General features: G+C 33.2%; 1 long non-coding RNA gene across 1 annotated transcript; it reads right to left on the bottom strand.

Annotated features, from left to right (window-relative positions):
* Positions 1-763: 763 nt before the first annotated feature.
* Positions 764-10094, bottom strand: LOC149496215 (uncharacterized). Its single transcript, XR_016320818.1, has 3 exons — positions 9731-10094; positions 7969-8935; positions 764-1844 (listed from the first exon to the last, which is right to left on the bottom strand). It is a non-coding gene; the product is annotated as an uncharacterized LOC149496215 (long non-coding RNA).
* Positions 10095-12755: the final 2661 nt, after the last annotated feature.

The following is a 12755-nucleotide window of genomic DNA, read 5'->3' as shown; positions in this document are numbered from 1 at the left end:
ATTGGTAATAAATTATAAACCATTAAATACAGCATTAAAATGGATTAGATATCCAATTCCTAATAAAAAAGATCTTTTAAAGAAATTATATAATGCAAATATTTTTAGTAAATTTGATATGAAATCTGGCTATTGGCAAATTCAAATTGCCCCTAAAGACAGATATAAAACAGCATTCACAGTCCCATTTGGTCAATACGAATGGAATGTAATGCCATTTGGATTAAAAAATGCTCCTTCAGAATTCCAAAGAATAATGAATGACATTTTTAATCCATATTCCCAATTTTGTATAGTTTATATTGATGATGTATTAATTTTCAGTCAAACTCTTGAAAACCATTTTAAACACTTAAAAACCTTTTGCATGGTTATTGAGAAAAATGGTTTAGCACTTAGTAAAACTAAAATGGATTTATTTAAAACTAAAATAAGATTTTTAGGTCATTATATTGAACAAGGTATATGTCACGACCCGTTTCCGTGGGCCGGACCGGCACTAGGGCCCAGGTAAGCTTAAGGCCCCCGAGGCCCGTAGTAAGCCTAAATTATTCAATCTGTCTACATGATTCTCCTAATTTCAACAAAACAGTAAGCCCATATGACTTAAGATATAAGTTCTATAAAATTTTCAAACATCTGACCCAATATCAAATAATACATAAAATTTAACCAGGGCCTATTCATAATAACTCGTAATCCCAATAAGGGCTTACTGTTTACCTACAGTTAATTACACAATAATTAAGTTATAGCGTAGTGCTAACAATAAGGCCCAATTTAAATACACAATCCTATAACTGCGGAGTTCAAAAATAATCTGATAATAGAATAATTTATACATCCAAAATTAAATAACAGAAATATAAAGTTTACATTTATAACTCTGCGGAGAAGATTGCAGAGCTTCAGTTGAATCCGCTGCTTCCAGATACCTGAGAGGTTTATTGGGGGGGGTGAGTTTTGCAACTCAGTGAATAATAATAAATAATACACACCACATACAATCAAGCAAAATGCACCCTAGTATACTGAATGAACACCCAACAATCAATCATATGGCATCACATCAGCACCCACAAACAATATCACCTTCAAATAATCACATCACGTGGAAATTAGTCAGTGGAGTCATCGAACCCCCGATGAGCCGTCCTCCCACATGGCTCATCCTCTCACATGTGCACCAGGGAGCTGATCCCCCATACTGGCCGACCGGTCTAATCCTCACTTGACCAGCCCTCTCATTGTTTTTGCATTCTCTCTTTTCTTTTCCATACCAACAGGAGGCAACCCGGTCGTCTCCATCAAATCTAGATCATCAGGCGCTCACAACAGGTGGCCACCCTGCGGGCTGCGATCAAATCTAGATTATCCGGTGCGCCCAATAAAGAAGCCAACCTGTGGTTAACGGTAACGGTAACGGTAGGTGCACATGGGGGCGCCGATCTCCCATTTACCCGGCTAACAGTAATCAGAATCAGGATCCATATAACGGTAACGGTCTCACAAACCCATGGTGACCCACTTCATCCCAATTCCACACAAACAAATCACAGTATAGTCACAGCACAAATAATCAGACATTTCATTCATCATAATACACCAATTTCATCCAAATGCACAATTATATATAAGTATAATTATAGTGATCGTAACATAACATATATGATAAAATACTTATAATATATTGTAAATATGTAAATAAAAAAATATAATGTTTATAAATAAATGATATGCAAATGCAGTGTTGATATGCATTATTTATTATTACTCACAGTGATGAAGAGCGAAGTTCTAGCTTTGATTCTGTCCTGGAGGAGCACTAGATGGACCCGGGCGATCTAAGCAAAGTAAGAATGACACAAAAAGAAATAATTCTATCAGACAAAATATCTCCTTACCCTTCTAAGAATTTTATTTTATATTCTAAATTTTTCTACGTAATTTAATCTCGATATCTAATTTCTTTTCTGTACTAAAATTTTATCTTTCAATCTAACTCTATTTTATTTGTTTTCGTTTGAATTATATTTTATCTCTTATTTTATTTTCTATTAAAATTTATTTTATTTTCTACCGAAATTTCGGCAGCATTTCCCCTAAAAATTGGGCTATCCGCCTGTTAAAATATCACAATATATCTAATATTTCCAAACCACACAGCCCATCCATCGGGCAATCAATCAATCAAATTTTCCATCCTCCATCAATCCCAACATCACCACACAATAACATTATGTTTAAACTATCTTAATTAAATCAACACTAAAATTACAAAGCTATTAACTATCCACATTTACCAAATTAAATTAATTACATTAATCCACTACAAAGTAATAAGTTTAATTTAATTAACCAACATTACTAACATTAACTTAACTAAACTTAACTAACTCATTAATTACAAATAATAAAAATTAATTTCATTAACTAACATTACTAAATTAATCTACTACAAATAATAAAATTAATTTAATTAACTAATATTACTAACATTAACTAGATTAACTAAAATTATTAAAATTAAACTAACTAAATTTTAATTAACTATAATTAATAGAATTAAATTAGTTAACTAAAATATTTTTAAATTAATTATCTAAAATTACTAAAACTAATTATCTATTTAATTATACCTAAAAAAAATATAGCTGCTGGAATTATTTGACCGGAAATGGAGGTTACACGTGCCGGAATGAAGAGCAGGTGGAGGTTGGTGGCCGGAGGTGCACTGGAGCAGCGGCAGAGCTGCTGTGACGCCGGCGGAGGCCCGATCTGCAGTGGCAGCGACGGCTTGACAAGGCTGTGCTGCTGCTGTAAGCGCGACAGAGAAGCAGCAACGCGATCTGGCCGAGGAGACGAGGAGCTGCTGGCGGAGCTGTTGCGTTGCCGAGCTGCAGTAGGGGCGGTGGCGGAGTGGCAGTGGCGCGCGGCTCTGCTGCGTTGCCTCTGTCTCGCCAAGAACGCAGGCACAAGGAAAGAAAAAGAAAGAAAAAAAGGAAGAAAGGAAGGAAGAAGATGAAGAAGAAGAGGGAGGAGTGGCAGTGGCGCTGTGATGGCAGTGGCGATGGAGTGGAGATGCGCTGGTGAGGGGGGAGTGAGTTTAGCATTGGAGATAAAAGAAAAAGAGAATTTTCTAGATGGTTTGGGTCGAACCGATTCGATTCGGTTCAATTCAGCCCAAATCATCGATTTTCAACGGTTTTTCGACTTTTTCAATCAGTTTTTGGTTCGGTTTCTCATGATAGTTGCACTAAAATATTAATATTAATTTCCAGGCTGTCGGTACATTAAATTTAATTGGAAAATCTTTGAAAATAAAAATTCGGGTTGTTTCAGTCTTCCCCCCTTAAAAAAATTCGTCCTCAAATTTTCTAAGTGATAAGAAACAAGGATGCAACAGTTGTTTACGACAATGGTGGCTGTAATTCTCACATAATGCTACAACTGCTAAAAGTTGTGACATTCACATTCAGTAGAATACTTGTTCTTCTGAGCAGCTAGAAGGATGAACCAAGAAGATGAGATAAATATTTTTGAGTTCGTTAGTCAGACCGGTGGAACTAATTTTTATTAAATTTATGAAGACAAACTAAGGGGAAGAAAATCTAATTTATAGGGAGGGTAGGATGATTATGAGATGAATCTATCCCCAAAGTCTAGATATCTACCTTATCACCATAGTTAATTTAAACTTGAGTTGTATTATATCTACAAGTCGTCAAATCAAGTAAACTATTTATAACCAAAAGATTCGATACTAGTATTCACCTTTACGCGTAAGAATTTAAGTTCTTCATAACCTCTGCTCAAGTAAGGGTTATTAATCTCACTAGCTATATATCATGTGTCCTACATCGATGTATCGCCTCATTTATCTCTCACTAGCTATTATAGGCAATGATCATCATTCCATAAGGAGCTCATACACAAATCAAGTATTTAATCTTCCTGATACAAGAATCCACATATTCAATCAAATTTACTACTATCCCAATTTAGAATCCTTATTATTATTATCAAGTTCTACCATTAAGTACCATTCGATCCTTTCCAATTAAAGAGAACAAATTCATGGCACTACTACAAGCTTATTTCAAGCAGAATCATGACATTTCTCTAGCTAATTGCTATCAACTGATAGGAGATCCTGACTTCTATCCCAATCTCATCACATATTTATCAACTTAACCATTTTCCAACGAAAGATATATAATCTCCTTTCAAATCCTACTAATAAGAATCCCATAAAAACAAATAGTACCTCAACTATATAGAGAATTTTAAATTCACAGTCAAGTCCCTATTTTAGTTTCAACTTCTCAATTCTTTTTTTTTTTTTTTTTTCAATTTGTCATACCATACTGTTTCTTAACTAATTATGACAAAAACTTATGCAACTAGCTAAGTTAGCTGTCGTCGTGCCGGATAATTCTTAATTTATTTTCTAGAATTTGTGAACGCCATTCTATTATACTCACTTCCATAAAGAAATCCAGCCTACAATCAAGATGTAAAATTCTCCAAACCGTAGTTTATATTCAACTTATCTATTTCTTCTATCCTTAATCAATCTTTTAGACCTAAGTTTACGTATTTAGAAATCAAGAATCCTAAACAAGTAATGCCTTTTGCTCTAGTTTAAGTAAGAGATTAAGGATGTTAAACCTATAATCCAACTCCTGATTAAACTATGTCCTTTGTTTTATGTTTATTCTTAATTCCATTAGTGCCTATGAATATTCAGATAATAATATCATTGAGTTATTCCTTTTCTCCAAGTCTATCACCTCCAAATTTTGTAAAATTTATTCCTAATACGATATAGGAATATCCTCAACCTTAATTATGTTCTCTATATATCCTGTACTCTAAACAAGGTTAATACCTCATTGAATCCTTTAACATCAGAGTTACAATGTACCAGTCCTCGAATTGACCTAGCTAATTAAGTATTCCTTTAAACCGCAAGTTATATCGCAAACTGCCATTTATAACAATTTTATTCATTTATCCGCAATTGCATCGATTACTAAGGAATTCAAAACAGGTTTACACTGACTCCACTTCATGTCTTATTAATTCTCATCCTAATTGGTATCTCAATCATTCCATGAGCAATTTTCATTGATTAATAATCTAATTGACACACATGAAGTGGCACTCCAAGATAATTAAGATATAATCTTATCTAGTTATCACATCCAATAATCTTATAACTTATATTATCAGTCTTCAAATATTAGCATGTAGTCTCTTCACTAAAATTGTTAAAACTATCCCAAATTCACCTATTTATTTCTTATACCAAGTTTCACTATTCCAAACGAATAGTAAATTAAAACCCAGCTAGTTTGTTACCAAATGCCAATATTCCAAATACCTTTATGTTCTACGAGGGTCATAAGTATTAACGTTTCTTCTCCATTCAATAAAATAAATAACTTTCAAAATATGCACTAAGTAATAGAAAGTCCTTATGTATGTACTTTCCACCAACAAGTTACATTTATTCACATTCATTGTCATCTCAAGCTATATCCCATGACCTTTTATCAACTCTTATTCCCAGTTATTACTATTAATAACACATATCGCTTGTACATGATACATTTATAAGCTCAATATATGGGTTCAATTAATATAACTCATAAAACATAATACACTTATCAAATTACAGAAGTCAAAATTTTCTTATCTCTTTCTCTCAAGCAGAAAATCTATCTTTGTTTCTGAATATAAGTACTAAGTTCTTTCGTCATCGGGATTACAATCCTCGACTCAGTTATCTATTTGTTTATCACAAGACATTCAATAGCTTCCTAAATTTGATCTCTTTTTAGATTCTAAATTTACTATTTATGATCCATTAAATTCTCGAAACTCACCTCGCAAAGACCGATTAACTCAACTCATAAGTTTGGTTATAACATTATCCATTATTTATTTAATATTCTATTAGAATTCTCACCAACAGTGACAATTATTTTAAACCTCAAAGCCATTTTCCTTCCTACCTTCAATAGTATACATGTTCCATCATTCTACCTTTAATAATATTTCACTTCTTTTTGTCTAACTACATATTCTTATCTACTTATTCTAAAGCATCTTAACTTTCTAAATTTTCATAAATCTTAAATTTATTTACAGCATAAAATTACTATTCAAGCTATAATTTTTCTAATATAATTATCACCTAATATAATAGCATTTCAATCCCAAAACCACTAATTTCCTTTGCTATCTTTTACTTTGATTTTTATTATACTTCGTCCATAAGCTTAGTCTGGCTTATTAAACATCCTACATGTACTAGGATTTTAGTTATATCACACGTGGATCCATCACTCTTTCATGACTTGTAAACCACAATTTTTCTACACTCATGAAATCCCAAAATATAGAAGTCTTTATCTTAAATCCACTGATGTATCATTATTCCCATTTTCATTGAATCTTGTTACCCATAATCCCTAATTTATTAAACCTCTAAATACTGGCTATCCTCATTTAAATCATACTAATTTATACTCTTCACGTTTCTGTAATTGATTCTTTTCTTAATATCTATACAATAACAGGACTAGATCCATCCTTATTCATCTAATTCATTCATATAACATCAAAAGACGAAATACCACTAGATTTAATTCTTATTTATACCATATTAAACCATAAGATGCCACAATCCACACAATATCCATCACTAAGTACATAAAGATTAGAGTACTTTATCTCTTACTAAGAATCACAATTTACTTTTCTTATAACCACAATAATTTATATTATTTCCTATATTCACACACCAAAAGAAATAGTTGCTGAATACAACAATACACTTTACTCTACCAAGCAGTCATTACTCATAAATAAACTCACTTCATATAGTAATTCCACCAATATTATTCATTATGAGAAATACTCATCACCAATTATTATAGCAATTCACACCAAATCCTTCAATATTCAAATCTTATAAAAATCATGTATATCCATTCCATCAAGAAAAATATTTATCTTAATAATTATAAGAAATTCTACTAACCAACATCATGTAAATTTCATCAAATACATACACTAATTCAATACTCTAATTAAATAGATTCTAATGTCCTCAAATTCGAATCATTTAGTTCTCTTATTAAATAATTAGCAACTCATTCTCAATTCCGCAGGTACACATATACAAACATTCATGCATTCTTAAACATATATTTCATATTCAACACGTATTAAATAAAAATAGTATACTTTTATCATTTAACTTCAACTTATTAATCATATAGAACTTATCTTCTTACATACTTAAATTATATATGAATATTATTTATTCCATATAAGGATTTTTGTTTAAACCATCCCCTTAGCATCAGTAACCAAATCACCTCTCTAAAGAACAAGGATACAAATTTTAAATCATTAAACAACTTGACTTTAATCTGGTTGCAAACAACGCTGAAGGGGTAAGCAAGGAAGACTATGTCAAGACATGACAGGAATTTACTCCGCAGTTACATCTAGACTTATGAACTTTTGCTCTGATACCACCTTTGTCATGACCCGTTTCCGTGGGCCGGACCGGCACTAGGGCCCAGGTAAGCTTAAGGCCCCCGAGGCCCGTAGTAAGCCTAAATTATTCAATCTGTCTACATGATTCTCCTAATTTCAACAAAACAGTAAGCCCATATGACTTAAGATATAAGTTCTATAAAATTTTCAAACATCTGACCCAATATCAAATAATACATAAAATTTAACCAGGGCCTATTCATAATAACTCGTAATCGCAATAAGGGCTTACTGGTTTACCTACAGTTAATTACACAATAATTAAGTTATAGCGTAGTGCTAACAATAAGGCCCAATTTAAATACAAAATCCTATAACTGCGGAGTTCAAAAATAATCTGATAATAGAATAATTTATACATCCAAAATTAAATAACAGAAATATAAAGTTTACATTTATAACTCTGCGGAGAAGATTGCAGAGCTTCAGTTGAATCCGCTGCTTCTAGATACCTGAGAGGTTTATTGGGGGGGTGAGTTTTGCAACTCAGTGAATAATAATAAATAATACACACCACATACAATCAAGCAAAATGCACCCTAGTATACTGAATGAACACCCAACAATCAATCATATGGCATCACATCAGCACCCACAAACAATATCACCTTCAAATAATCACATCACGTGGAAATTAGTCAGTGGAGTCACCGAACCCCCGATGAGCCGTCCTCCCACATGGCTCATCCTCTCACATGTGCACCAGGGAGCCGATCCCCCATACTGGCCGACCGGTCTAATCCTCACTTGACCAGCCCTCTCATTGTTTTTGCATTCTCTCTTTTCTTTTCCATACCAACAGGAGGCAACCCGGTCGTCTCCATCAAATCTAGATCATCAGGCGCTCACAACAGGTAGCCCCCCTGCGGGCTGCGATCAAATCTAGATTATCCGGTGCACCCAATAAAGAAGCCAACCTGTGGTTAACGGTAACGGTAACGGTAGGTGCACATGGGGGCGCCGATCTCCCATTTACCCGGCTAACAGTAATCAGAATCAGGATCCATATAACGGTAACGGTCACACAAACCCATGGTGACCCACTTCATCCCAATTCCACACAAACAAATCACAATATAGTCACAGCACAAATAATCAGACATTTCATTCATCATAATACACCAATTTCATCCAAATGCACAATTATATATAAGTATAATTATAGTGATCGTAACATAACATATATGATAAAATACTTATAATATATTGTAAATATGTAAATAAAAAAATATAATGTTTATAAATAAATGATATGCAAATGCAGTGTTGATATGCATTATTTATTATTACTCACAGTGATGGAGAGCGAAGTTCTAGCTTTGATTCTGTCCTGGAGGAGCACTAGATGGACCCGGGCGATCTAAGCAAAGTAAGAATGACACAAAAAGAAATAATTCTATCAGACAAAATATCTCCTTACCCTTCTAAGAATTTTATTTTATATTCTAAATTTTTCTACGTAATTTAATCTCGATATCTAATTTCTTTTCTGTACTAAAATTTTATCTTTCTATCTAACTCTATTTTATTTGTTTTCGTTTGAATTATATTTTATCTCTTATTTTATTTTCTATTAAAATTTATTTTATTTTCTATCGAAATTTCGGCAGCATTTCCCCTAAAAATTGGACTATCCGCCTGTTAAAATATCACAATATATCTAATATTTCCAAACCACACAGCCCATCCATCGGGCAATCAATCAATCAAATTTTCCATCCTCCATCAATCCCAACATCACCACACAATAACATTATGTTTAAACTATCTTAATTAAATCAACACTAAAATTACAAAGCTATTAACTATCCACATTTACCAAATTAAATTAATTACATTAATCCACTACAAAGTAATAAGTTTAATTTAATTAACTAACATTACTAACATTAACTTAACTAAACTTAACTAACTCATTAATTACAAATAATAAAAATTAATTTCATTAACTAACATTACTAAATTAATCAACTACAAATAATAAAATTAATTTAATTAACTAATATTACTAACATTAACTAGATTAACTAAAATTATTAAAATTAAACTAACTAAATTTTAATTAACTATAATTAATAGAATTAAATTAATTAACTAAAATATTTTTAAATTAATTATCTAAAATTACTAAAACTAATTATCTATTTAATTATACCTAAAAAAAATATAGCTGCTGGAATTATTTGACCGGAAATGGAGGTTACACGTGCCGGAATGAAGAGCAGGTGGAGGTTGGTGGCCGGAGGTGCACTGGAGCAGCGGCAGAGCTGCTGTGACGCCGGCAGAGGCTCGATCTGCAGTGGCAGCGACGGCTTGACAAGGCTGTGCTGCTGCTGTAAGCGCGACAGATAAGCAGCAACGCGATCTGGCCGAGGAGACGAGGAGCTGCTGGCGGAGCTGTTGCGTTGCCGAGCTGCAGTAGGGGCGGTGGCGGAGTGGCAGTGGCGCGCGGCTCTGCTGCGTTGCCTCTGTCTCGCCAAGAACGCAGGCACAAGGAAAGAAAAAGAAAGAAAAAAGGAAGAAAGGAAGGAAGAAGACAAAGAAGAAGAGGGAGGAGTGGCAGTGGCGTTGTGATGGCAGTGGCGATGGAGTGGAGATGCGCTGGTGAGGGGGGAGTGAGTTTAGCATTGGAGATAAAAGAAAAAGAGAATTTTCTAGATGGTTTGGGTCGAACCGATTCGATTCGATTCAATTCAGCCCAAATCATCGATTTTCAACGGTTTTTTGACTTTTTCAATCAGTTTTTGGTTCGGTTTCTCATGATAGTTGCACTAAAATATTAATATTAATTTCCAGGCTATCGGTACATTAAATTTAATTGGAAAATCTTTGAAAATAAAAATTCGGGTTGTTTCAGTATAGTTCAACCTATAGAAAGATCGCTTGTTTTTGGAGAAAACTTTCCTGGTGAAATTGCTAATAAACTCCAATTACAAAGATTTCTTGGTTGCTTAAATTATGTAATTGATTTTTATCCAAATCTGAATTGTATGTTAAAACCTTTGCATGATAGACTTGGTAAAAATGCTGGTCCCTGGACAACCCAGCATACTCAATTAGTAAAGAAAGTAAAATCCTTAGTAAAAGAAATTCCTTATTTATATATTCCTGATCCTAATGCTTTTAAAATTGTTGAAATTGATGCTTCTGACATAGGTTATGGTGGTATCTTAAAGCAAAAAGTTAATAATAAAGAACGCATCATTCAGTATACATCAGGTCATTGGACCCCAACCCAAATAAATTATTCTACTATTAAAAAAGAAATTTTGAGTATTGTTATTTGTATAAATAAATTTCAATCCGATCTATTAAATCAAAAATTTTTACTTCGGATTGATTGTAAATCTGCAAAAGATGTTTTGCAAAAAGATGTTAAAAACCTTGCATCTAAACAATTTTTTGCTAGATGGCAAGCTTTATTAAGTATTTTTGACTTTGATATTGAATATATTAAAGGAAATGCAAATAATATCCCAGACTTTCTAACTCGCGAATTCTTACAGAACAATGGGAAGAAAGAAAGATAAAGGGAAAGAGATTAAACAAGATTCCAACTCCCCAACTAAAGCTCTTTCTGAGCATTCTGAAGACCTCAGTAAAACCTTAAACACTAAACCTACCCCTCCTAAAGACCTTAAACAATGGATTGAAGAATTAAGTCAATCCCCAGAAGTACTTAAAGCATTGCAGAATATGGCATCCTCTTCCACAGAGGACCCAGGTATGTCTTCTAAATCTAAAGCGATCGTATCCGCTCATGATATGGCTACTCTGTCTCAAACGGTAGACAGTAAAGAGTTATCAAATCCGTTAATGGCTGTGGATTTGCCAAAAATCCAATACACTAATACTAGCAATATACATAAATGGTTTCTAAAACCTATGTATGATTTTGAAACAGAATTCGAGGATGGCTTTAACAATATAAATCCTTGGCAAATTGTAAAATCTTATTATCCTGAGAATTGGTATTTTGCTCCTACAGATTTCTCTAAACCTCAGGAATATTATCATAATATTTTAGTACATACAGGATCTGTAAAGATTAAACATACTTTTGATAAAACTAAAAATGTAATTTCGTATTCTTCTATACAAATAAAACGCGTCATTCACCCTAAAGAATGGCCCGTATCTTCATTATATACGCCAGTCAGATTTAAAGTTTTATATAAACATAATCCTACTTATAATTATTTTGACTATAAAGAAGCATGGGAAAAAGTTTTCTGTCTTCAAAATCCCACTAATACACATTCCTGGTTGATATATTTTGATCAAAGTATTCGTACTGATCTTAATATTCCTATGGTTTAAAAGATGGTGGCAATTTAAAGGTATATCTGAAGAAATTATTCCTCATGATATCCATTATTTATACCAATTCTTTAAAACCCATTATAAACCTAAACCTGAAGAAGTTCATATTCCCTCTCTCATGTATTACTGTATGACCTTCTTCACTCCATGGGTTTACCAATGGTTTTTTGAATACCAGTATATACCAGGAACCCAGATTCCAATGTTAGTAAAAAGACACAAGATAAAATGGTGGGGATCTTTCAAGAACACCACCACTAAACTTAAAATCAGTCAATGGATCTGTAACAAATTATCCAGTCCATCTAAACCAGCTTTAACCTATGCCAATACATTAGCAATTCAGGATAATCCTCAATTTGGAATCCAGAAAGCCCAATGTCAGGCAAGGTTAGCTGCCGCCAAAACTCCTGAAGAATATAAATTAATCTGTCAAGAAATGTTTGAACAACTTTCAACCAGTACAGATAGTCCAGTAAATCACTCTAGCAATAAACCTCACAAGGCATCATCCAGTAAAGCTTCATCCAAGCACAGTGGTAAAAGCAAACCAAAACGATGGGCATCCTTATCATCTTCTTCTTCCTCTTGTGAAGATAGTGATAGTGATGAAGACACCATTATAAAAATAAAGAGTAAAGCAAGTCATAAGCAAAAAGATAAAGTCAAGGAAGACAAAGCTAAAGGAAAAAGAAAAGAAAAAATAAAAAGAAAAGCAAAGAAAAAGGACACATCAACTTCTTCCTCCTCATCATGTTCCGACACATTGTAAAGAAGGCATCTTCAATAGTAAAAGTCAAGTCACCAAGTCATTGTAAAGAAGGCATCTTCAATAGTAAAAGTCAAGTCACCAAGTC

Source organism: Jatropha curcas, chromosome 5 (assembly GCF_041381405.1).
Source record: "Jatropha curcas cultivar XTBG-Jc1 chromosome 5, XTBG_Jcur_1.0, whole genome shotgun sequence".
NCBI lineage: Eukaryota > Viridiplantae > Streptophyta > Magnoliopsida > Malpighiales > Euphorbiaceae > Jatropha > Jatropha curcas.
Note: the sequence above shows the minus strand (reverse complement) of the source record. Positions and strands in the feature narration are given on the sequence as shown.